Source organism: Panthera leo, chromosome C2, assembly GCF_018350215.1.
Source record: "Panthera leo isolate Ple1 chromosome C2, P.leo_Ple1_pat1.1, whole genome shotgun sequence".
In the NCBI taxonomy this organism is placed as follows: Eukaryota; Metazoa; Chordata; class Mammalia; order Carnivora; family Felidae; genus Panthera; species Panthera leo.
The window spans coordinates 63,840,802-63,866,996 of NC_056687.1; the positions used below are offsets into that span (position 1 = coordinate 63,840,802).

At 38.5% G+C, this 26,195-nt stretch overlaps 1 long non-coding RNA gene across 4 annotated transcripts; it reads left to right on the forward strand.

Moving 5' to 3' along the window:
- Positions 1-543: 543 nt before the first annotated feature.
- LOC122198504 lies at positions 544-26,195 on the forward strand. Of its 4 annotated transcripts, none has more exons than XR_006193023.1 (4): positions 544-704; positions 4,968-5,071; positions 13,104-13,258; positions 26,067-26,195. It is a non-coding gene; the product is annotated as an uncharacterized LOC122198504 (long non-coding RNA). The 4 variants fall into 4 exon arrangements; XR_006193024.1 differs by lacking the exon at positions 26,067-26,195 and adding an exon at positions 14,199-14,311; XR_006193021.1 differs by lacking the exon at positions 13,104-13,258.

The window sequence follows — 26,195 nt, forward strand, 5'->3', positions numbered from 1 at the left end:
AAACAATATATAACCAAAAAGAATGAAAGATTTCAGGTTGGTAAAAAGAAGGATGGGTAGATGGAAAGAACCCATCTTTCCATCTTTCACTCCTGTGAAAGGAGTGAAAAATATAGGTCTACAGAGAAACTGGTCTGTTACCATCAGGATACTAAATGCTTCCATATTAAGTTATCCATTTTAAAATTTCTCTATGGGGTAATATTTTTCCAGATGCTAAAACTGGCAATCAGGCAGGTAATTTTCCCAAGTTGTCACTGTAAGTGGTACAGCATGAAGTGAAGACCATAGTCACCATATAAAATCTGGGAGTTCTAAACACTCTACTCCTTGCAATTATGTAAGAAATGCCACATTACATAAATAGCCATATACAGTACAAATCTTTGAGTGGATTGAGGTGAATACCTTTAGATTAAGTACATTAACTTCATATATGTAGTTGTGTGGTCACAATGGTTACTTGGAAACATGTTGTAAGAATAGTGCGACATGAATCAGAGTCATAATACATATCAGAACAAGTAGTTTAGTATGGCAGCATCCACAAACCAACAATAAAGGCAAGTGGCAAAGTCTCAGTGAAAAACCTTGACCTGTCACTGAAAGCCATTGTCAACATCTAAATGTCAGAACACAACTTTTAAAAGGATTTGAAACTAGAATGTATTAGGAGAATCAGTACAACATAGACAATTTATAAGGTAGGACTCAAAGGTAAAGACAACCTGTTATAAGATATAAGGTCAAGATGTTTGTTTTTAAAGTATTGTTTAGTTAGCTTAATTTTCCATTAAATGTCAAATCATCAGCCTACTATCTATTTTATAGCAGACAGGGCATCTGAGGTTCTTACCAGCTGTGATTTTCCCTAAGGGTTTAATGGGTTTGTATATTTGTACAAAGTAATATTATCATTATCATAAATGTTTTCTAATTATTTCTTGGTATTAATGAAAGCATGTTGTATTATCGATGGATTAAGTACAATATTTATAAAACAGTGATAGGATTAAAGGGAAATAAATATGTATATCTTTCTGCATGTGTAAACAATAAATATTAATTCCCATCATCAATTTTGTGCAAACTGACTTAGTACATACTAATAACTTACTAAATACTTTGGTTAACTATTGTGTATTTGGAGTATAGCTATAGTGTTTGCTTATCTGTAAGGTGAAGGACTAGGGTCAATCAGGTAGGGCCTGAGGCCTGCAGGAAGGACAAGGATCCAGAAAATGGGCCCAAGAATGCTGAATTTTCAGGAAATAAGCAAGATGTACCTAATAAGCTTTAAGATGAAAGGAACATAAACTTTTATCAAGAACAAAAATAAAGATGGGTGCCTGGGTGACTCAGTTGGTAAAGTGTCTGACTCAATCTTAGCTCTTGATCTCGGGTCATGAGTTCAAGCCACACACTGGGCTCCTCACTGGGCATGAAGCCTACTTTAAACAACAACAACAACAACAACAACAACAACAACAACAACAACCACCACCTTCTATCAAAAATAAAAGGAAAAAAAAAACAAAAAGAAGCCTCATGGGGGGTCATAAATCCACACAGTAAACACTTGTGTACACACATATACATAATTTATATTGCAGTGGCTCTCTAGCAACATTCTTTTGATTTTTGATGGGTGTAGGTTTTTTTCTCTGTCCCATTTGTTGTGTAAGCTCCCTGAAGACAGCAATAAAGCACCCACGTGACAAAGTGTAAAACAACCACGATTTGAAGATAGAAGAATGTGGCTTGGAATTTGGACTCTCCAACTCTGCTGAGAGGTATTGGGAGACAGTAATGGTGTGTGTCATTAGCTCATTGTCTTGCCATCATTTTCAATAACTAGGTCAATCTTTTACTGCAACCCAGGACTTGGTTTTGATATAAATGCAAAGCAATTTCTCCTCCCAAACTGAAAAGTATAATACATTTTAAGGCTATGATATGAACCATTCAAGAAACATGTGTCTGCTGATGAGATTTTAAAGAAATTACATCAGTCAACTGATGGAAGTCACTTAAGCAAATAGATTCATAAGACACAACTGAAGTGATGATACAGTTTTAAATCGCAATACTATTTTCAGTCGGCATAGAAAGTTTTTTCTTTGGATTAATGTATTTTAAGTTGAGGGATAACAAGTTGTGAATTGAGAAAATAGGAAAGCTCTCATCTTTCCATTCTAGTCTATGAATAAATAGGAGTGTGAGTAGCATAAACTTCTGAATTTCTCATTTGATTAACTTCATCAATTTGATTTCTATTTTAAATAAGGCTGTTTCTAACATACTATCCCCTTTTCCTAAGGGCAAAATTATTGTCAATAACACTCATGGTTCATTATTCTAGTCCTAATAGATTTGTCAAGAACAGAATAACATCAGATAAGGAAAAATAATTTACAGAATTAAATTGGGGAAGTCTTAGCCTCAGTATCACGGTTGATTTTTACCAGAAAGTAATCCAAATAGTGTGGACTTTTCAGAAGTTTGCCAGGGTGACAGGTGGCTGTGTAATGAAATGCACAGATGTTATGAGTACAGGAGGCATCTCTGGGTCACCCCCACAAGTCTGAGCCCTCACCTCAGGCCTCCCTAATGTGCAAGCAGCCTTTTCAAACCATCACATATCCCAGAGGATCCAGAATGCCCGTGATCTCAAGTTTGCTAAAGCATCTGTAGTTACTATATTGCACCAGAGCTAGCTTAATGAAAACTGATATGTTGCCAGAACAACATGACAATAAATACTGTTTCTTAACGTAAATGATTTGTTAAAGCCTGTCCGAGCAAGAAATGACCACACAGTGTATTTTTGTAATCACTTATGCTTTTTGCTGTTTCTAGGAAATATAGTTCAGGTTAGCGTCCTATTTCTCTTAAGTAATTTTAGGCCCTGTACATGTTTCCAATCTAATTCAGTCCACAGAACTTACTTCTAATCAGCTTATTTGTGTTCCATAGTGCCTTTATTCTCCATTTGAGTGACTAAGCACACAGAATTCCTGCTTAACAGGTACCCAGGCAACAGGAGTGATGAAAACAGGCACAAATCAAATTCAAGAGGCAGAAAATAGAGCAATCTGGGCTGCAGAAGATAGTCAGATAATCTGTGTGCAAGTTGCTTTTGAAAACTTTACTCAACACCAGACTCAACCTATAAATTTAATCATGATTGGTCAAATTTAGAGAAAAATAGTTAGACTTTACCATCTAGAGGCTGGGTCCTTTATTCCCCAAATTTAAGGAAATCTTAGCCACCTGAGAGTCCATGTTAGCTTCACAGGGATCAATATTAGGAAAGGAATAGGATCATAAAAATAAATTACTATAAAGATCTCTAAATAGATCTGCAAATATATTATTGTATTAAAACAACACACTGAAAAAAATGCCCATACAGCTGCTGTAGAATAGTGGTTCTCTGAGTGTAGTCCTCTAACTGGTACCATCAGCATCACCTGGAACTTGTTAGAAGTGAAAATTCTTGGACTCCACCTCACGCTTATTTAATCTAAAGCACAAGGGATGGAGCCCAGTAAACCATGCTTGAATGAGGAGCATCACAGAGGCACATTTATCCCAGACTATTTTCACATAGTAATCAATCAAACCTAAGGTTCACTGGAAAATTAAACTATAATGTTCTCGTCCTTGATCATATTTGATTAAAATAATACAGTTATTTTCTCCACTACAATATTTAAACATTTTATTGACATTAATATTTAGAAAAGCAAAGATTTGGAGTCAGTGGTTTAATTGTGATTACAATGGTAGCAAAATATTTTTCTGAAGTTTATTTATCTATTTTGAGAGACAGAGAGAGAAAGAGAGCGTGAGCAAGCAAGCAGGAGCAAGGGAGGAGCAGAGAGGGAGGAAGAGCGAATCCTAAGCAGGCTCTGCACTGTCAGCACAGAGACAGATACAGGGCTCGAGCTCACAAACTGTGAGATCACGACCTGAGCTGAAATCCAGAGTTGGTCGTTTAACCAACTGAGCCACCCAGGCACACTGGTAGCAAATATTTTAAATAGCAAGCATATAAGGCAGGAGCTTTAATGTTTCTATGTAGCTAAGCCAAAACCACCATATCTTTGTTTTTACATGTATATCCAGTTTTATATCAAAGAACAGAATAAAAATTACAATGTCAAGATTTTGCAATAACAGATTAACTATCCAGGAATATTGAGGGTCTGGTGTGACTTGATAATAAAATAGGGTGTCATTGTTTTTATAAGTCTCCAGTGGAGTTGAGGTGGAAAGCTACAAGGCAGAATAATGTTCTCACTTCTCTTGGGTGTTTTAATTCTTCAGAGCTGCTGAAAACTAGCGTAGAGGCCTCCTGACACTTGCACATTCCCTCCATCTTTCTCTTCTAATTGCCCTTGGCCAAATGAATAACCACTGGGGCATAAAAAGGAGTCCCACCCTCTCCAAGAATGAATGATTTCCAAATCATAGATAACTGTATTCTGAATTTCACAGTGCTGGAGCAGAAAATTGCAGAAGGTGGAAAGTGCAGGATGAAAAGGGTTCATTCAGAAGCTGACAGCTGGTAAAGAGCAGAGATGAGACAATCAGGAACAAGCTAGTCAGATTTGGGAGTAAAGGGTGTAGAGAAATAGGCAAGCAATATCAAGGTAGTCAGGGTTGGTGAGGTCAGGAGCCAAGGGAAATGAAAACTGGGAAGGACAAGCACTGATAAAGGAGGGAGAAACTAATGCCACTTCCTTTAAATTCCACTCTAAGTATATTCTCAAGATTCTAAGTTTAGGTCACTTATAAGATTCTGGTAAGTTAATGAATTTATACTGTAATTCATGTATTAACCTTTATGATTCATGGTACTACCTGGTATGAAGCATTTGGCTACTTTATACCTTTTAGAATACTGGTGTTTACCTGGAACTCATTTTAGCTAGATCACTTGTCTTCCTCCTCCTATCCAGGATGCAAATGAAAGAGGTCAGCTCATAACTTTGGGCCTGAAGGGAAAGACACACTGGTTTGCTGTGGACAAGATTATGAGTTGCCATACCGAAGAATCTTAATGGTATGGTCTCTTCTTCCTTCCCCTACACATCCTGGATAACCTGGAAGGAGTCCAGGCCATCAGGGCTGGCTCTGCTTAGCCCTCTGTCAAAACAGTATAGTCTTGTGATAAGCAATAGATCAGCTATCCAATGGGCAATCTCATCTAGTTATCTTGATGACCAAAACAAGGACGCATTTAGTTCTTTTAGTTACTAAGATCACAAAATCAGATTACTCGTTCTAGAAGTGATAGATAGATTCTGTGATTCCCTAAATCAACTTAATAACAAATATGGGGGAAAGGACAACACAAAACTTACCATTTTAACTATTTTTAAGTATAACATTCAATCAAATATGGCGTGCGCGTGTGTGTGTGTGTGTGTATATATGTATATATATATATATATATATATGTATTTATCATATATTATATATTATATATATTAAGTGTATTTTAAGTGTATTTATATATACATATACATTTTAAGTATACCATTCAATTAAATATGATGAGTGTGTGTGTATATATATACACACATATACACATATATAAACCATATGTGTATACCATATGTATTTTTATATATATGTATACCATATATATTTTTTTATACATATAACTAAACCAAATAGTTGCAGCAATGTAACCCTAATCCAGCCCTAGAACACAATCAGATTGAAGGCAGCCTCAGATATGACCCTTTACGGGACCAGATCCAGAAAGAAAACTCCAGAGATGATAAGCACTTTGCCCAAAGGTCTCACAAACACTAGACCCAAGGCTCCTCAATCTCAGGCCAATCCTCCTTCCTTTTTAACCAACCTGAGTCAGGATAACACAAAATTAAGCTATATGGCAATTATCTGATAAATTTGATGGATGTGTGAGAACAAACAGGGATAATTATGGCCAGAAAATCCAATTTAGGTCCTCAATTACCTAGACTGTCTACATTGACCAAATAAACTGGATAATGGCCAAAAATGCACTCTACATTGTGTTGTACACCCGGAGCCTAAGAAGCATTTCATTGTGCTTTTGTGATTAATAGGAAGACCCACACCACTGAGAGAACTATAAAGTACAAATCTAAATGGATGCCTCTTACATCAATGAAACATATTTGAAAGTTATCCCAAATCTTTTATTTATTGGTAAGTGGAGTGAAAATGCTATAGGAACTAAACATATACACATTATAGAATTTCTCTGAGGTAATCACACTGCTTCTGTCCAGGTCCTTTGTTTCATCAAACATATTATTCCTCCAAATGAGTCAACTATAATTAGGCCAAAGTTGTAAAATGAAAAGAGGACAAAGCCCTCATACTAAAAGCCTTATTCTTGACTTCATTCTAAAAATTATGTAGGTCTCAGTTGTAAACTTAAAATAAACATCAGACTTAGGATGTTTGGTAATGAATGGAAAGCATTAAAGGAAAGGGGCTTTCAGGCAATCCTTGCAAAAACTTTCCTACAAGATTTCATGTGTTGTTTTTTTTAATGTTTATTTATTTTTGAGAGAGAGACACAGAGTGTGAGCAGGGGAGGGACAGAGAGAGAGAGGGAGACACAGAATCTGAAATAGGCTCCAGGCTCTGAGCTGTCAACACAGAGCCCAACGCAGGGCTCAGACTCACAAACCATGAGATCATGACCTGAGCCAAAGTCAACACTCAATTGATGGAGCCACCCAGGTGCCCAAGACTTCATGTTTTAAAGTAAAAATTATGCTACTCAAATTTAGAGTGGTTTTCCCATGCAGTTTCAACAAGAATAGTGTATTTCAAAATTAAGGTGTTTCTGTTTTTAAAAATAATTAGATTCAGAATGTCTTATGCCAGTATCAGGATCAGAAATGACTATGTGTCATGATTAAAGGCTGAGAAGATGGGCCCAGGGTAAGATTAATTAAAAAGCAAGACACAGCATGGTATGAAGGAGAGCCTATTGTAAGGGGAATCAAAAATTGGGTTCTAACTCCCTATCTAGCTATTTGAGTCACCTTCTCTCTGGACTTCAGTTCCCTTATCTCTAAATGAGAAGGTTGACTGGATCAGTTTCCTGCTCCACCTCTGACTTTAAGCCAGGGATCAGCAAACTAAAGATGATAAGCAAAATGTATTCCCCCACTGGCTTTTGTAAATAGTTTAATTGGAACACAGCCACACTCAATCATTTACATATTGTCTGTGGCAGCTTTCATGCTTCAAAAGCAGAGCTGGATAATTGCAACAGAATCTGTATGGCCCACAAAGCCTAAAAGACTTACTCTCTAGCCCTTTACATAAAAAGTTGGCTGACCCTTGCTCTAAGCCATTGACCAGTTTCTGACAAAAGAGAACACCTTGGCATCACTGCTTAACCAAAGTCTAGCTTTTAATGGATTCTAACAATTTCATAGGACACTCATAGATTTTCACTAATCCTGTGCCCAATGCCATGCCAAGTAACAGTTCTTGAGGGATGATACTTCACTGTCCTTTTTCAGTCATTCTGGTCATTGATGTTCTGGTCCTTCACTATAACTTCAATAATAAGCGATGGCAATTAGTAGGGGCACCATCTGGAGGTTTTGCTGATCATTGATAGGGCTGGTGAAGATGGCTTCAGTTTATTCAAAATGGTCCAGTTCCCCCGTTTCAGTGTCAAGCAAAATCCCTTCTCTGTCTCAGAAAGGAGGGCGAGCCAAGAGATTGATACTAGATGAGGAAAAGACGAAAAGCTGTTGAAAGTCTGTAAAACTGAAAAAGAGAATTGAAGACAGGAGCCGTGGAGCTCATGTATCTTTCATCTTTTTGAGAAGCACAATTGATGTTGAAGCTAAAAATCTATACCCAAATTAGTAGGTACAGGATTGCCTCAGACTGAAATTACATAAATGCCTTAAAACTCAAGTGATGCAAGGGAAGGAAACTCATATATGCTCCTTATTATCCAATATTCCTCCTCACCAAACCTCACTATTAATGTGAAGACCTCTCAGAGCGAGAGAGACCTCTAGGGCAACCTTATCTGTATGCTATACTTCTCTGTCATCCAAGGACTCTGCTAGCTATTCATGCACACAGCCATTTCAGAGTTTGCTTCCTCAATGATCTTTCTACGCGCCAAGATACTAAGACCCTGGGAATACTTCCCCTGCAAAACTCAAGCAGTTGGCATAGATATTCAAGAGCGAAATCTCCACTAAATTGTTACTTGTACAATTTTTTTTTAAGAAACTCAATAGAAGCTGCATACCATCTTAAAACATACCCTCATTTCTGGTGCTCTCAAAGCCAACATAAAAAACAAATGGGGTCAAAAATGTCTCCCTTTAAATTAGTATTCAGCTCACTTAGAACTGTATGCAGCTATATTAAAGAATATCTGTTGTTATCTTTTGAGTCATCACTAGTAACCTGGTGCAAATATATTATCTCATTTAATCCTCAAAATATCTTTGTCGAAGTCAGAATCATTAATTCCACTTGACGGAAAAGGAAACTAAAGGCTGAATGAGTTAAGGGACTGGTCAACTGTCACACAACTATTAAACGATATAATAGGTGGTTGAGTCTGAATCCAGTCTATATTCTTTCCTCAAATCCACACTGTCTTCCACTGATGATTTCTTCTGTCCAAAAAGGTTTACTCTAGTTCCTGAGCTGTAATGCTAACTGGGGACAAAGGTACGGAGCACCTCGGCCTCACCATTCAGCAATCATTCATACTCAGTAAGATCCAGAAGGCAATATCCCAAGGCCCTAACCCCAGTACTCTTTGCCCGCTGCTTGCTTTTGCCCAGGAGCTAGGTCTGGATGTCTGGCTCAGCTTTCTACTTAGTTCAGAGGTCTTCCATGCATCTCAGTTCATTCAGTTGAGTCTATATAATCTACTCAGCTCATGTTATTCTTCATCTCCCCCATACTAAAAACAAGCCATGGGGCAAATATCAACGTCTCAGCCCTTAGGTGGAACCTGGCCATAACTAAGGAAGTGCTCGTAAGTGCAGAGATGACACCTACATGGATGAGATACTGGCAGGGCCTCCCCATCCATCAGGTTTCAAGCTGAGATGGCAGCACCTACATGAATCGTGTCCATGCTAAGGTTTAAATCTTGCATGTACATTAAGGACTTAGGGAGTACAAGACTTAGCAAGCAGACACCTCCCTGCCTTTACTTCATCTCCTCCTGGCCAAGCCGCTCACTTTCCCAGGAAGTTTCTCTCTGGTATCTAATCAAGGTCTAGATTGATCTGTCAAAACTAGGTGTTCTGTTCTAGTTCACTAGAACTAGGCTTGTGAGCTCAGTAACCCAGGAGATGTGGATAACTATGCCTTGGTGAAGGGACTTCTGCACACTTGGTCAAGGCAGGCAGCCACCCCAAACCCAGACTGCTGTGGGACTATAGGCCCAAGCTGCTGAATGCATCTGACTAGAAAGTGAATTGAGATTCAAGGGAAAGGAAGAACTGCTGAGTTTGGACCTTTAACAGATTGTGATTTTATATAAGCGCTCTGTTATTTGTCAAAGGGTCTGTTTTCTCTGGCTAAACTGAAATGGGATATGAAAAATCTTTGCTTAAAAAATTTGCATGTTTCCTCTACAAAGCGTATTTCAATCCTTCATTCTAGGATGTTTCTTTATAACTTGGCATAATTTGCTACAGCTCATCATAAATGCTTCTAACATCCCACAGGAAGGACGCAAAGGAGATGCTGGAAATTGTGGAAGAGCTGTGGGGTGATTCTCCTTTCCTTCCCACCAGACTAAGTCTCTTTCCTAGGTCTTTAAAGTAGATACAGCAACAGTAAATAAAAAAATAATAATAATAGGAAAAGATCACCTATTGTTGGCTGTCAACTCCACCTGCTCATATTAGAAGACAAGTTCTAAGTTTGGATCATAAATTGTAAATCCCTGTAGTATAAACTCTTAAATGAATTAAGAAACTTCCAAACATGTGAAAAGCATGAATCTATTCCCTTAAATATTAATAAAACTGAATTTTTCAATCATGATCCTTCAAATATATTAATTTTCTTCTGAACATATTGATTCTTTCACTCTGCATTAGAGCCATTTGTAAACACAGTATCTCACTTATTAGACTGTTGGGTACTTGAGTATAGAATCCATGTCAGATATAGTACCTATATCTGCAGTGTTTGATACATAATAGGTTCTAAAGGGGGGGGGAATTATGAGTGCTCATGATATTTGTATTTAGCCTTTCATGGTAGAGCTGTCATTTAGGGAATGGCTGTCCATCCAGGTACTACATTCTCAAATATATCCTGAATCAACTTTTATTGTATTAAGCCACTGACATAGATGTGTCTATTTGCTATTTCATTTAAAGTAACACTAATACAGTGAACACACAATTAATTAACTGGCTAATACCTGAATATTAATATCAGATATTTAAAATTTCTGATTATTCAAATAAAAGAATGGTGACAGAATCAGATTTATCATGAAGCCAATAAGGCTTAAATTTCAGGGTCCTTCACTAGCACAGCACTGTTCCAAGATCCTGGGGAAATCCCTGCCAATATGTTCAGTTTTTATAAGTGTTTCAAAAGAAAGTTTTTGGTATTTTTTTTTTAGGAAAAGACCCTGAAATTATAAAGGCCTCAGGGTCCACAAAAACAGACTTCAGCTCTGGCTCAAGATAAAAGAACATGGTGGTATACAATGCATAAAGTATGAAATTTGTACTTGTAATGCACAAAGTATGAAATTTGTACTTGTAATGCACAGAAAGTCGATCTCTTCCACTGAAGTTGACTCTTTTATTAATAACAATGTCACATAATTTAAAGTAGACTGCAATTTATTGTCACATTTTCTCTCATTAGTTTTTCTATGATGCCTTATGCAGAGAGAATTGCCTCATTAATAACTTTGACCAATTGCTTTTGCAAGATGTTGATTATTTTTTCCCTTTGCATTTGACAAAGCTTAGAAATAGGGCAAAATGTCTTTCTTATTATAGTGTTAAGTTAGTTTTAATAATTAGTCAACTATGGATGTTTTAAACATTTCCAATAAATTCATCTTTGGGCGTAGATAGACACTGCATCATACCCAACTTAAAACACACACACACACACACACACACACACACACACACACACACACACATATGCACTCACACACACACGGTTATGAAATGCTCAAAAAAGGGAAAAAGTAATCAAACAATGTTTAATTTAATTCAGCTTTCACATATTTAATATTTTGGTGATTGAGATTATAATCAGAAGGGAGAAATGGTTTAGAAATGGAACAACTCATGCCTGTGGGTAGGAGTTTGAGTTTTGAAGGTGAGCACATACAATGGAATATTTTGCCTGAATCTTTGGTTCTAAACATTTGTGTTTGCTGTATTAAGAAAAGTTTTTCCTAGCAAATTTCTTGAATTTGTTATTATTCAATTTGATTTGCTTCTTCCTTTATCTCTGCCTACACTTCTTTCAGACAATCTATAAGGAGAAAGAAAAAAACCATATTTTGCTTCTTTTTGACACAGGCTTTAGTCATTTGTTACCATATTATTGCATATTCACTTATGATATCAGAATAAAAAATTAGATTACTATTTAGGAACAAAATTAATCTTGGAATTTTTAAAAGCAGAATTCTTATTACAGGAAATTCAGGACAGCAAAACAAAAACAAATCAAGGAACCAAAGATTAATTCATGGTTGTTTCTAAGACAACATTCATGCAAGTATTTAAATGCACATAGTAAAAATTGAAGATCGCTCTATGGTTTCTGAAATGAAAGAGTTCCCATAAAAACCAGGAAGCATTCATAGATGTATTCAGAGTACACATTTTAAAGACGGTTTTTTTCAGGAATTGCACAGTAGTGTTGTACTATCCATACATAAGCAACATGGGCAGCAGCTGTAACTTGTTTTCATCCCAAAGAACTCGTTTTAACAGCTGAACATTAAAACATTGAACTTGGCACTGAGGAATCCACACTTACTTTTATTTCCAAGAAATTTCAAGTAAGCTATTACAGAATAAATAATTTGAATCTCTACATTGTGCATCTATGAGTGAAGGTTTTTAATGCTCATACCCATGAAGTACATTTTTATTATGAGTCCAGCACCATTATCTAAATAACAGAAAATATTTCCCCTAAATCTAATTTTGACTCCCTTTCTTTTAGCATAGGCTGTTTGATCATTCAATAATTAACTTTCATCTCAAAGGTGTCTCTTCTTTAATTCTTTACAAGAATACTAAGATACCCTAATTTCACTGGCAGCTTTCAGTTACGTAAACCATTGGATTAAGACCTTAAATGCAATTTGATATTTTCCCTAACTACTTATGAACAGAAGCCAATTGGTGACCATGAACTGTAACATTTACAAGTGCCGCTAGCCTTTTACTGCCCATAGACTCCCCATATCCCTGTAGCCCAGAGATATATCAATTGAAACAGCCAGACAGCGGTCAAGATTGCTTCATAGGCCCCCTGTCTGTAGCACACATTTGTTCTGCGTTCATGAATTTGATGTATAGCTCTGGAATCAAAGACGCACATTCATCATAGAAGAAGCCAGTGTTTTATCTAGGAGCTCTAAGTTTGCTGATAAGTACAAAGAAAAGAACAGCACCCGAGAGAAGAAGGGAAAGAAGAAAGATGGCGAGCTAGCAGTGGGTAAAACTGAACAAAGGATTATGGACTACTACACAGGAGTAATTCATCCAGAATCTGGACTACAACTGTGTTATCTTTCATTATCAAACCTCTCTTTCCCCTCCTTAGAGGCCTACTTGCATGACCTTACAGATAGTAGGTACTCAATCAATATTCACCACCACTAGGTCACACCAACCACCTGTGTCCTTCTCACTTGGGGAATGTGGTGAGAAGAAGGAATGGGTATAAGTGGTCCACATAGGAGAGGCTCTTCCTCTCCACACTGATCTGATTATCTTTCTTGGTGCCCTATCTTCCCTTGGTCCAGACTTTAGTATTTAGCTCAGGCCCATTGAAGTGTCCAGAAAAATTTATTTCCTTTACAGCCCCTGAACAAAACCAGTATTCATTTTCCAAGATGGAATCACAAGAGAAATATGAAAGCTAACTGCACGTAGTATAAATAAACATGGTATGGGAACATGAGAGCAGAACACAACGGCCTGACACAGACGAGAGAGACAATCCAGCATAACAAATAGTAAGTTGTGCTTTGCCCGTGGCATTTTCTGGCTCCATCAATAATTATATAATACAACAGTCACTGATTTCTCAGCCCTGGATCAATAATGGGTTTCACATCCCCTCCAGAGCTGGTTGTTGACCAAGGTGCTTGCTCAGACCCCCACCCCATCCATGGCAAAAATCAATTCTTGCCTAACTGCTTGTGTGCTTGGAATGCGAGCGTCGGAGCAATGTTGAGTTTAATAGCAACTGCAGAATTCACAATGATTTCATATCTGGCTACATAAGCCCGTTCAACTCAACAAGTAGTTTCAAAGGAAAGTCCTCAGCCCAAAAGATAGAATACAGTAGAACCTCATAAACATAGCAGCAACCTCAAGTATGTAGCACACTCATAGGCCCAGAGCACACTGTGGCTAGACGCCAGAAGTTTTATCTGTCCCATGATTAGCCTATCTCATATATTCTATCAGATGAGCTTGTAATGTAGCATTCTACATACTTAGCACAACAGGATGGTAGTGCCACAGTAGTATCTGGGATGCATCCTCTGACTTCTGGTCCCAAAATATTCCACCACATCCCATAGGACATCAAAAGTCAATTACACCACATGATAAAATGTATTTCTCAAAATGTAAAGAAGCTCCATTTCTTTATGCCTACTAATGTATTTTTAAGCACGGGTATACATGAAGAGCAACACTAGTTGTGTATACTCAACATCGAAAAGAGAGATGTAGTAATCATTTTAATCTCATCAAGACAGATGGTCCAACTTGATAATAGAGATGCCAAAGTAGATTTTCAAAATTCAATTACTCGCTTTGGTTGTCTGCCTTGATTTGGTTAACTAGACAATAGCCCTAACTCGTCAAGTCCTAAAATGGTAGCTTATGAATGAGAGGAAAATTGTGAAATGGTTCATTTTAGCTCTTATTCACACTTCTCTGCAGGGCATCCTGGCATGAAGATGTTAGAGAAACGCATCATACACATTAAGAACCTTCGTTTTTCAGTTAAAAAACAAATAAATAAAACCAAAAGAGAATGCGGTGGTAATCCAGGGTCATGAGCAGCCTCAGCATCTCATGGCACAGGGCCTGTATGCTATTCATGGTCCAAGACCTTCTGCTAAGCTGACAAATGTATTCGTGGGTTCTAGAACCATGCCACCAAATTACCCATTCCTGCCCCCTCCCTCCCATTTTTCAAAAGATTTCCCCTTTGTACTTATGAAAATAACTTAAAGAATAAGCCTGATAAATGTATTCACAATATGGGGTTTTCAGGGCAATATCTTCTGATCTTTTCTCCCCTCTCCAACCTCCCCGTCCCCCAAACACTTTCTACCTATAGGTTTATCCTCAACCAGTTAATAGCAACTCCCTTCTTTGAATTCCTCAGACTAAAATCTTTGGACTTCTATTTGACTTCTTCCTTGCCTTAACGGCACATGTAATCCATCATGAAATACTGCCAGCTCTACCTTCAGCAGACATCCGGAACCTGACCATCTCTCACTACTTTCACTCTGGCCCAAGTTACCATCATAACCTACCCCTATCATTGCAACAGTTTCCTCACTATGATTACTGAGGGTGTCAGTGCCTCTACTTTTGCCACTCTCATCCTCCCCCCGCAGGTCATTCTCACCACCACAGCCAAAATCATTCCTTTAAAGCCCCCAAAATGAATATGCCACTTTTCTGCTTAGAACTTTCCAACATCTCTGCCTCTCACTAGAAAAACTAAACCCTGACAAGGTCTCTAAGACCCTACACAACCCACTTCTCTAACTTCATCTTCTCTTCACTCCCTTGCCCACTCTGCACCCACCACACTGGCTTCTTATATGTCCCCTGAATGCTCCAGGCATGCCCTGGCCTCAGCATTTTTGTAATATCTTTCTCTTCTCTCTGGACCACTTTTTGCTCAGATATATCCATGGTTTTCCTTTATCTCCTTCAAGACTCTGCCTAAATGGGGGGGCCTGGGTGGCTCAGTCAGCTAGGAGTCCAACTCTTGACTTTGGCCCAGGTCACGAACTCACGATGCATGGGGTGGAGACCTGTGCATTGGGTTCCATGTTGACAGTGCAGAGCCTGTTTGGGATTCTCTCTCTCCCTCTCTCTCTGCCCTCCCCAAATTAAATAAACTTAAGGAAAAAAAGACTCTGCCCAAATGTCACCTTCCCTAATCATTTGCATTTCTATACACCAATAATGAAATAGAAAGATATCAAGGAATTGATCCCATTTACAATTGCACCAAGAACCATTAAATACCTAGGAATAAACCTAACCAAAGAAGTAAAAGATCTGTACACTGAAAATTATACAAAAGTTATGAAAGAAATTGAAGAAGACACAAAGAAATAGAAAAAACATTTCATGCTCATGGATTGGAAGAACAAATATTGTTAAAATGTCAATAGTACCTAAAGCAATCTACACATTCAATGCAATCCCAATCAAAATAGCACCAGCATTCTTCCCAGAGGTAGAACAAACAATCCTAAAATTTGTAAGGAAGCACAAAAGACCCCGAATAGCCAAAGTAATGTTGAAAAAGAAAACCAAAGTGGGAGGCATCACAATCCCGGACTTTAGCCTGTATTACAAAGCTGTAATCATCAAGACGGTATGGTATTGACACAAAAACAGACACATAGACCAATGGGATAGAATAGAGAAACCAGAATTAGACCCATAAATATTTGGCCAACTAATTTGCGACAAAACAGGGAGGAGTATAGAATGGAAAAAAGTCTCTTTAGCAAATGGTGCTGGGAGAACTGGCGAAACAGGCAGAAGAATGAACCTGGACCACTTTCTTACACCATACACAAAAATAGACTCAAAATGGAACAAAGACCTAAATGTGAGACAGGAAACCATCAAAATCCTCGAGGAGAAAGTAGGCAACAACCTCTTTGACCTTGGCAGCAGCAGTTTCTTACTTGACAGGTCTCCAAAGTCAAGGGAAACAAAAGCAAAAATGAACTACTGGGACCTCATCAAGATAAAAACTTCTGCACAGCAAAGAAAACAATCATCAATACTAAAAGGCAACTGACAGAATGGGAAAAGATATTTGCAAATGACATATTGGGATAAAGGGTTAGTATCCAAAATCTGTAAAGAAGTTACCAAACTCAACACCCCAAAGACAAATAATCTTGTGAAGAAATGGGCAGAAAACACGAATAGACAGTTTTCCAAAGAAGACATCCAGATGGCTGACAGACACATGAAAAGGTACTCAACATCACTCCTCACCAGGAAAATACAAATCAAAACCACACTGAGATATCACCTCCCACTGGTCAGAGTGGCTACAATTAACAACTCAGGAAATAACAGATGTTGACAAGGAGGTGGAGAAAGAGGAACCCTCTTGTACTATCGGTGGGAATGCAAACTGGCACAGCCACTCTGGAAAACAGTGTGGAGGTTCCTCAAAAAATGAAAAATAGAATTACCCTATGACTCAGAAATAGCACTACTAGGAACTTATCCAAAGGATACAGGAATGCTGATTCATAGGGGCACATATACCCCAATGTTTATAGCAGCCCTATCAACAGTAGCCAAATTATGGAAAGAGTCCAAATGTCCATCAACTGATGAATGGATAAAGAAGATGTGGTGTGTGTGTGTGTGTGTGTGTGTGTGTGTGTGTGTGTGTTGGAATACTACTTGGTGATGAAAAAGAATGAAATCTTGCCATTTGCAACAACATGGATGGAACTGGAGGGTATTATGCTAAGTGAAATAAGTCAGTCAGAAAAAGATATCATATGTTTTCACTCATATGTGGAATTTGAGAAACTTAACAGAAGACCATGGGGAAAGGGAAGGAAACAAATAGTTACAGAGAGGGAGGCAAACCTTAAGAGACTTTTAAATACAGAGAACAAACTGATGATGGTTGGGGGTGAGGAGCGGGGAAACTGGGTGATGGGCACTGAGGAGAGAACTTGTTGGGACGAGCACTGGGTGTTGTATGTAAGTGATGAATCACAGAAATCTACTCCGGAAGCCAAGAGTACACTGTATACAGTGTATGTTAGCTAGGTTGCCAATCAATTATATAAAACAATGAAAAATAGCCAGCTAGAGACAAGAGAGGAGAGGAGAGGAGAGGAGGGGAGAGGAGGAGAAGAGAGGAGGAGAAGAGAGGAGGAGAAGAGAGGAGGAGAAGAGAGGAGGAGAAGAGAGGAGGAGAAGAGAGGAGGAGAAGAGAGGAGGAGAAGAGAGGAGGAGAAGAGAGGAGGAGAAGAGAGAAGAGAGAAGAGAGAAGAGAGAAGAGAGGAGAGGAGAAGAGAGGAGAAGAGAGGAGAAGAGAGGAGAAGAGAGGAGAAGAGAGGAGAAGAGAGGAGAAGAGAGGAGAAGAGAGGAGAAGAGAGGAGAAGAGAGAAAAGAAAAAAGAAAACAAACTGAAACTTCCCGGGTGCCTGGGTGGCTCAGTTGAACGTCAGAATCTTGATTTATGCTCAGGTCATGATCTCACATTATGTGAATTTGAGCGCATATTGGGCTCTGTGCTGACAGTGCAGAGCCTGCTTAGGATTCTCAGTCTCCCTCTCTCTTCCCAACCCCTTCTCTCTTGAAATAAATAAATTGTTAAAAATTTTAAAAATATATATGAAACTTCCCCTCACCCCAGTCCAGAATTTCCTAGTTTTTTTCAACACAGTTAACTTCTAATGTACAGTATAATATATTTTTCTATGGTGTACATTCTGTTTTCTCTGATCAGGATGTGAGTTCTAAGAAGTAGTGAGCAGGGGTGTAAGAGAGGTTTGCTTTGTTCACTGCTACAAACCCAGTACCTAGTATAGTGGTACATAGCAAGCATTCAATTCATATTGGTTTGTTAATGAATAAGATAAATATCAGGTTCCAGGGCAGGGAGAAGAAGGGGACAACTTGGGGCAAATAAAGCCTTCTTTGTGTCCTGTTCATCATCTTCAGAGGCACATTCTTTCTGACAGTGCAGAAGGTTGATTCAAGCTACACAAGTGTTCTAGATAATCTGGCTTCTGTCTTAAATAGATGTTGGAGATGACTGTACACTAAATAATGTTCATAGGCAGGAAAATTTTGAGGAATGGCCATGCTGCTGTTTTCCCTGCACTTGTTAGAAATCTATCAATTGCTTTTTACTATGGTGCTGCCATCCAGAAAGCTTGAGTCAGGAGTCAAGTGGTTCCCTTCTGCTCTAGAGACAAGAGTTGGCAAAAGTCAGGAATGAAAGACTGGTGAAATGAGGATAAAGTCTGAAAGCCTCACTGAGAGAGAGGATACCTAATACTGTGACTTCCTGCCTTCTCTTCATGAGTCCCTCCAAGTCTGAGGCTTCTACTTCCCTCCCTTCTCTCCTTGCTTGCTGTCCCTGTGATTAGGGGAGGGTGGGAAGTACACGATATGAATTCAACAGTACATTATACCGGGAATTAGGACGGGATGACACAACTTCAGGGCTTTACCAAAGGGTCCAGGCAAATCTAAAGTTTTTAAAATATTCCCAGTCTGTGTATAAAATTCAAAGAATTCATGATACAAGTACAGCATCTGAGCCATAGTCTTCTACAGCTGGGCTGATAACACAGTCCAAAGAGCAAGGACCAATCACCATAGTTGGTCAACTGGGCAAAGAACAAATGATGAATGTGACCTTCATACTACAAATGCCTGGCCAAGAGGGCTCCTTTTTGAAATATACTCTCAACCTGTTTGCACAAAAGCAGACTGCTAAAACAACTCTAGCTTTTCATTTTCTACTTCAGGCATTTTTTCAGAACAACATCAACAAAAGGAGCCCCAGTAGGAAGAAGCTATGTTCAGTCAACAAAAGTGCTTAGATTTCCGTGTACTCTTTACTTGCTTCCTCAGAGAAAGAGAGTACATGCCATATCTGATCCAAGCAACTCCCTACAAACTTTAATGACAATGCCAAGAAAACCTCTCATGCGTTATAAAGGAACTGTGAGGATGCCTGGCTGGCTCAGTCAGTGGGGCAGGCGACTTTTGATGTTGGGGTTGTGAGTTTGAGCCACACATTGGGTGTAGAGATTATTTCAAAATAAAATCTTTATAGAATAAAAGTTTTTAAAAAAAGGAACTGTTTCCTGGGGAGAGGCTGATGTGAACCGAGGACCTTTTATCCCAGAAAATCCACAAATGATGTCCTTGTCAAGGAACTTGACACATAATAAATAGGAATACTAATATACATCAATACACCTTCTTAATCAGTTGATATATGTAATTCAAAACAATTTTGGCCATTAGGGGATCTCTAGGTCACTGACAAGGCAAAGAAAGCAGTAAGCTGAATAAAGTAATCAAGCATAGCAACTTTTGTCTCAATGTTAGTCATCCTCAGAAGATAAAGAGACCATCTCAAAGTTAAACAGAATGGCCATTATTTTATTTTAGTAGTTTCCCAGGCCACTAGCCATAACATACAGTTTCAAAGTACTCCCTCTTTTAGAGACTACAGTGCTCAAGCAGATAGGCAAGTCTACCCTCATTCCTAGATTTACCCTGAGAGTGTCCATGAAAACTAGGGGGCTAGGCAGTTTCTTTTCAGGGACTTTGGGAGGGCACTTCCTTGTGCACCTTCTGGGTTGAACAACGCGTGCTCTAAGTTCCAGAGACAACAATCCTGCCTTTGCCACTTGGTTTAGGTTTGGACAGGTTTTTCACCCCAAATGTTAGAAAATCTTGACTCTAGCTTGAACAGGACAGTATGGTGAAATCAATTTTCCACGTTTGAGATGAATGAAAGATTCATCTTGAGATGAATGAAAGATTATCTGTCACTATCTAGAAGAGTCTAGAATTGCACAGTTGTGTTCAAATCTACCCCCCACCTCGAAGGCCCAGAGAATGTCCCATGTTCAAGAAGTGGCTTTGGCAAACAATTAGAACTCGTCAATGTTACCTGTTCTGACGTTCATCCAGTTTCCCTTTATACTTTGATATTTGAAAACGTTCGTCACATTTCCTTCATTTTATGTATAATTGTAATTACATTAACTCCATTTGTTCACAGCTTTATCCAAGGCACTTAGAAAATGCCTGACAAACAATACCCCTGATAAAAATAACCAATGGATAGATGAATGGAGAAATGGAAAGCAGAGGCAGCTTCATTCATTCTCTTATTCCCAGTGATAACTGGTTTATCATTTTAGAAACTTTAATAAAATAAAAAGTTGCTGATCCCAGTTCTAAAGCAGGATTACTGTCACCTAAGTCCTTAAGTGTGGAGATAAAAGTTTTTTTCCTCTGTCTGTGCTACTCCTTCTCTGGTTACACAGGTCACACCTAGATTTATGGGTGTAATTATAAAGGCATGTGTCACTATGTGCTGGGAATGCTTACAATAAGCCTCTGATGTTCACACACAGGAGATTCCAGTATTTTCTACTCAAATCATTTGGGCAGCATGATGGAATGCACTATGGTGTTCTTTTGAAACCATGGATTTAAATGCCAAGTTGGTCTTGGTGGGGGTTATAACTTAGTATTTATGAGCCCAGTTTCTAAGGCATCACTGCAGGGTAATGGGGCAGATCAACTGAGATCTTTAAGGAAAAGTTTATAAAATGTCCAATAATTAAGCAAGTATCATCAGCAAGCCATAACAGGATCTTGCCCTCTGCATAAACACAGGGGAGATGGCAACAGCTAGGGTGTGGGTTTTATTTTCCCCATGTGTAACTGAGTACCTTTTGAGTAGCCTCAAAATCAGATAATTTCTGGAGGCAAAAAGTCATTCAAGAAGAAGGCTCAAGAAAACCAATTAAACCTAGGAACTATGAATGTCTCAGGTTCATATTGCTGCAGGAGAGGATCAAAGAGGAGGAGAGATGGACTTGAGTTGCAGGCTGTTTGTAGCACCTACACATGGATCTAGACACTCCACCACCATGCACTCCTACCTTGATAATCTGGCCTCATAATCAGATAAATCACCGCTTCACCACCAATAAGAGGAGGTAGGTCTTGGCCAAAAAAAAAAAAAAAAAATTCAAAGCCCCACAAACCACACATGTACAAAATTTAAGCAAATGATACAATGTTATTTGAAATGCTTATGAGAGGAATCATTCAGGGGCCACTGGCTTAAAAATGATACTGTTTTATACCAGTTTAGTTGGTGAAGAGCTGAATTATCTTCCCTTCCAAAGCAGAATAGTCTGTGAAGTAAGACACAACAAAAATTGAATCCTGGCTCCACCACTTATTGATTGGGTAATGTTGGGCAAATCCCATAACTAATCTAAACTGAATTTCTTCATGTGAAGTAACACAGGAAACAATCATGCTTATTTTGCTGTGCCATGTGAGAAATAAACAGGAAAAGTCCCTACTACATTGAAGGCATTCAATACAGAAATGCAGTTACATTTATTTCTATTCTATATTGTGAAGCTTGACCTGACAGCATGCAGTCGAACAATTTATCAGTTTGTATTTACTGTTTAAATGATGTTCATTTAGGGAATCCTTTTTCTAATAGTGGAGGTTTGCCTTTGCACCCTGGGCTCTCAGAAACTGACCTAGTAGCCCAGCAAAAGCATGCTAACCTTGATGATCAGATGCCTCCATGAGAAGCCATGACGTTTGGCGCCAGGAAGACTTCAGAATCATTTATGGTACCCTTCATTCATAGAAAAGGTGCCCTATGCTACCTTTATTTTTTTTTTAAGTCTATTTATTTTGAGCGAGCGAGAGAGAGAGCGCGAGCGAGCGCGAGAGAGCAAGCGCACATACGCATGCACTCACCCACTAGTTGGGGAGGGGCAAAGAAGGAAACAGAGAAACCCAAGCAGGATCTGGGTTGTCAACATATAGCCTGATGTGGGGCTTGATCCCACAAACCATGGGATTATGACCTTAGCCGAAATCAACAATCAGACCCTTAACCAACTGAGCCACCCAGATGCCCCAACCTATGCTACGTTTAAAAAGGGACACCTAGGGGGTGCCTGAGTGACTCAGTTGGTTAAGGGTCTGACTTTGGCTCAGGTCATGATCTTACCACTTGTCAGTTCAAGCCCTGCATCAGGGCTTACAGCTCAGAATCTGGAGCCTGCTTCAGATATTCTCTCTCTCTCTCTCTCTCTCTCTGCCCTTCCCCTGCTCGCTCGCTCTCTCTCTCTCTCAAAAATAAACAAACATTAAGCAAAAATTAAAAAGGGGCTCCTGGGTGACTCAGTCAGTTAAGTTCAGACTCTTGGTTTTGGCTGGAGTCATGATCTCAAGGTTCATGGGATAGAGCCCTGTCCTTGAGCCAAGCACAGAGCCTGCGTGGGATTTTCTCTTTCTGCCCCTCCCCTGCTCAATAGTGCACGCATTCTCCTTCCCTCTCAAAATAAATAATTTTTTAAAAAAATGCTTAGCAGCCTCTTTCCTGGAAGAGTTTTTGGGGGAGAGGGGTTAATGAATTATGTATATTTAACAGCTAAGAGGAAAGTGTTACTTTAACAGTTTAACACTGGTACAAAACTACAAAATCAAACATAAAATAATGTGTAATAACACAGTGTTTAGTTACCCCAATAAAGTTTGACCTAGAGTTCATATTTTTCTTCATACTTTTTTGTTTATATAAATATTAGCCCAAGATTAGACAAATGTAATTACCTTTTACAAAATGTGCAAAGGGAGAGGAGGTTCAAAGAAAATTTGACACAAAGGAAGAACCAAAATGGGGTGCCTAGGTGGCTCAGTGGGTTAAGCATCAAACTCTTGATTTCATCTCAAGTCATGATCTCACAGTCTGTGAGTTCAAGCCCTGCATGAGGATGCTTGGGATTCTGTCTTTCTGTCTCTCTCTCAAAAAAGAAATAAACAATAAATTTTAAAAACTAAGAAACAAAATACAGTAGTGAAAAAGCTGAGAGAGCAAAGCATTGGCACAGAAAACCATTGTTATGTATCAGCTATACTTATGCTTACAAATACACATGTGTCCATATACCTATATCTAGTATTTTATATATGGAAGTCATAAATAGCCTAAATTATTTAGTATAATAATATACTAAAGTCATTAATACATTTAATAACAGTCATATTGAATATGTCCTATGTTAATATTACATTGTTAAGCTATAATATTTTAAATACAATTAACAACTTTTGAACTCACAACACTTCAAATTAAAAAGGTGTGGTTGTCCTTTCTTGTCCCACTGTTCATCCCTTCTTTCTCCTTATTCTATTAATGTCTGAAGAATGCATTTCTCAGACATTTATAAAAGCCATCTGATAGCTGCACTTGTTTCTAAACATGCTGCTTCACACCTTCCACAGGACAGGTTACTGATTATTTTTGGTTTTAGATGCCATCTGTTATAGCTTCTGCTGGGCCAAAGATCCTGTTTATGTCAACAAATTACTTAATTAAGCAAACGAGGTGACAATGATGAGTTTTTGAAAATGATGTGGATGTTCGTGAAAATGATGTAATTCAATATAATGTTTTATTTGAAACAAGAGCTGAGGTGGGGAGGAGTGTAGTGGGAGAAGGGATACAGATAAGAGGGTGTCAGCAAGGCCCCCCAGAGAATGGGGGAGCGATCGAGTTCACAGGATGAGGGACTGCCTTCAGGTCAAAGGACTTACACACACCCCTTCATCAGACCACAGAGGAAAGAAGGTCTTTCATAGAGTAAAGAGAAGGCTAATGCAGGTCTCCCTGTGCACTAAATACAGTATTGCCAATTGTGTGACAGGCCACAGAGAAAAAAAATGTATCTCAAGGTCTCCGTGCAGCTGCAGAGTGGTTTCTAAAAGTCCGTGTTCACTTGACACTGAACTTGACTTCAGAAAACTCTGCCTCACTCCCAGGATACTGTCTTTCATTTAATTCATGGCTCCATGATGCCCTTGCATACTTAATAAGGACAAGATTCCAAATTAGAGCATTCCTCACATATCCCTTTAAACCACTTTTGTAAAATTATACCCAGAAAATATGATTTTGTCTCAACTGACAAAACTTGCTAATTCTGGAAGCTTTTAAAATAATGCTTCTTGTTTGTAAATTCACAGCTTTCTTGGATTTTCTATAATTCTAATAATATGCAGAGATAGACTTAAACCACTGGTATTATAAATACCACTGGATTTATTATAATTCTGATAATATTGAAGGGATAGATTTAAACCACTGTTACTATCAGGTGGTAAGCCCAGCTATTCACAAAAATCACGCCTCCTATATATGGCAAGGCTACACTTGGTTCAAAACAGGCTTCTAAATATTACTTCTTCAAAAAGTCCACTGTGTTAAATAATGCTTCATTTAGCCAAATGATTCTGTTATAAACACATTTATGGCAATAACATTAATTATAATAATACTTGTAGCTCCATAAAAATCGCCATTGCACCATTTGCCTGAGCAACCCCAGGGAGGAATATCTCATGGGCATCAATACCAAGTAAACACAAAAACAAAGTGTTAATATCCTGACTTATGAAGAGTGAGACTTCCCTCATTGGAAAGTTTAATAAAAATGTGTTGGTTCTATATAAAGTTTATAATGAAAAAGAATGAAATGGTTGGGCCATTATAATTAGAAAGACTAATTTTAATACACTGGGGGAAAACATGGAATAAATACTTATGCTGCCATTCTACTGGGTTAAACTCCTAATGTCTGGAATTCCTAACAACCACCACGAAGCCAGTAGCCTTAGAAGACAGGAGGGAAAGGAATTTAGTGACCATAATGGACTCCACTCCACCCTAATCACCTTCCTTATTATTCCAGAAGCAAATTCTGAGACTCTAATATGTAGGATGATCACACATCTTAGTTTGTCTTGGACAGTTCTAGTTTTTATCTATGGCCCAGTGTAATTATTGATAAAGTTCCCTTTTGTTCTCAGAAGCGCCTCAGCTTGACCGATAAATGATATGGTCAACCCTACCAGGAAGCCATCAGACAAATAACTGAACTCCCTTCAGAGTATTCTGACACTAAAAGGAATGGATCACTTTGTTATCTGTTGCTGTCATTGCTATTATTTAATACCAAGCGAACAGCATTGGGTCGTTGCAGATGGGAATCAATAAAAAGCAATGCTATACGCCTTCAGGAGGTGAACAGAATCTCATTGTGGGGAGAGGATTTCACAAGTGAGCAGCATTTTATGTTCACGAAGACACAGTTGATTGTCCAGACTCCATAGCAATACTGTGGCTCTGGTTTAGTATTTAACTAGTAAGTGCCTACAGAATCCATAGGGCAATGAGAGTCTCCTGCCTCTGCACTGACTCCTTGTACTTCCACAACATGTAGGAATTGTTATTCTTCAATTGTTCAATCGGCAAACTTTTATTAGAAATCGACTATGTTTTAGCCTCCTGTTTATCCCTATATTATATACAAGAAGCTATGGTACTTGCCTTTAAACAGTTCATATTTTAAATGATGATTCAAGACCAAAACCACATGATAACTAAGAGTAAAACTAGGTGGCTCCAACTCTTACAAGTAAATTTAGAGTGACAGAATATTGAGAGAAGGGCTACTGAAGAACAAAGGTGTGAACATAGGCCAAAAGGATGCAGAGAGCTCCTGAAGATGAAGAGGACAAGTATCATGGTGGGAAAGAATATGTGTGCAGAGGGGCAGCGGCTGAGAGTAGGCTTGTTTTGAAAGTTGAATAGATATTGCGGAGCCATATTCCAGATCATTTAGAAAATTTGAGTAGGAGTGTTTAGACTTGATGTAATATATCATAGCAATGTTAAACTTATCTAATGTTCACCATCTCCATTTTCCTCAGGTTTTTCTACACTGCAGTTCAAGACCATGCTGGCACAAGCAAAGGTACCAGATAGGAAAAATATCCAGCCTCTTTTTATTTTCAGTCCTAAAAAACAGCTACAGTGAACAAATACATGTGGCCCAATAA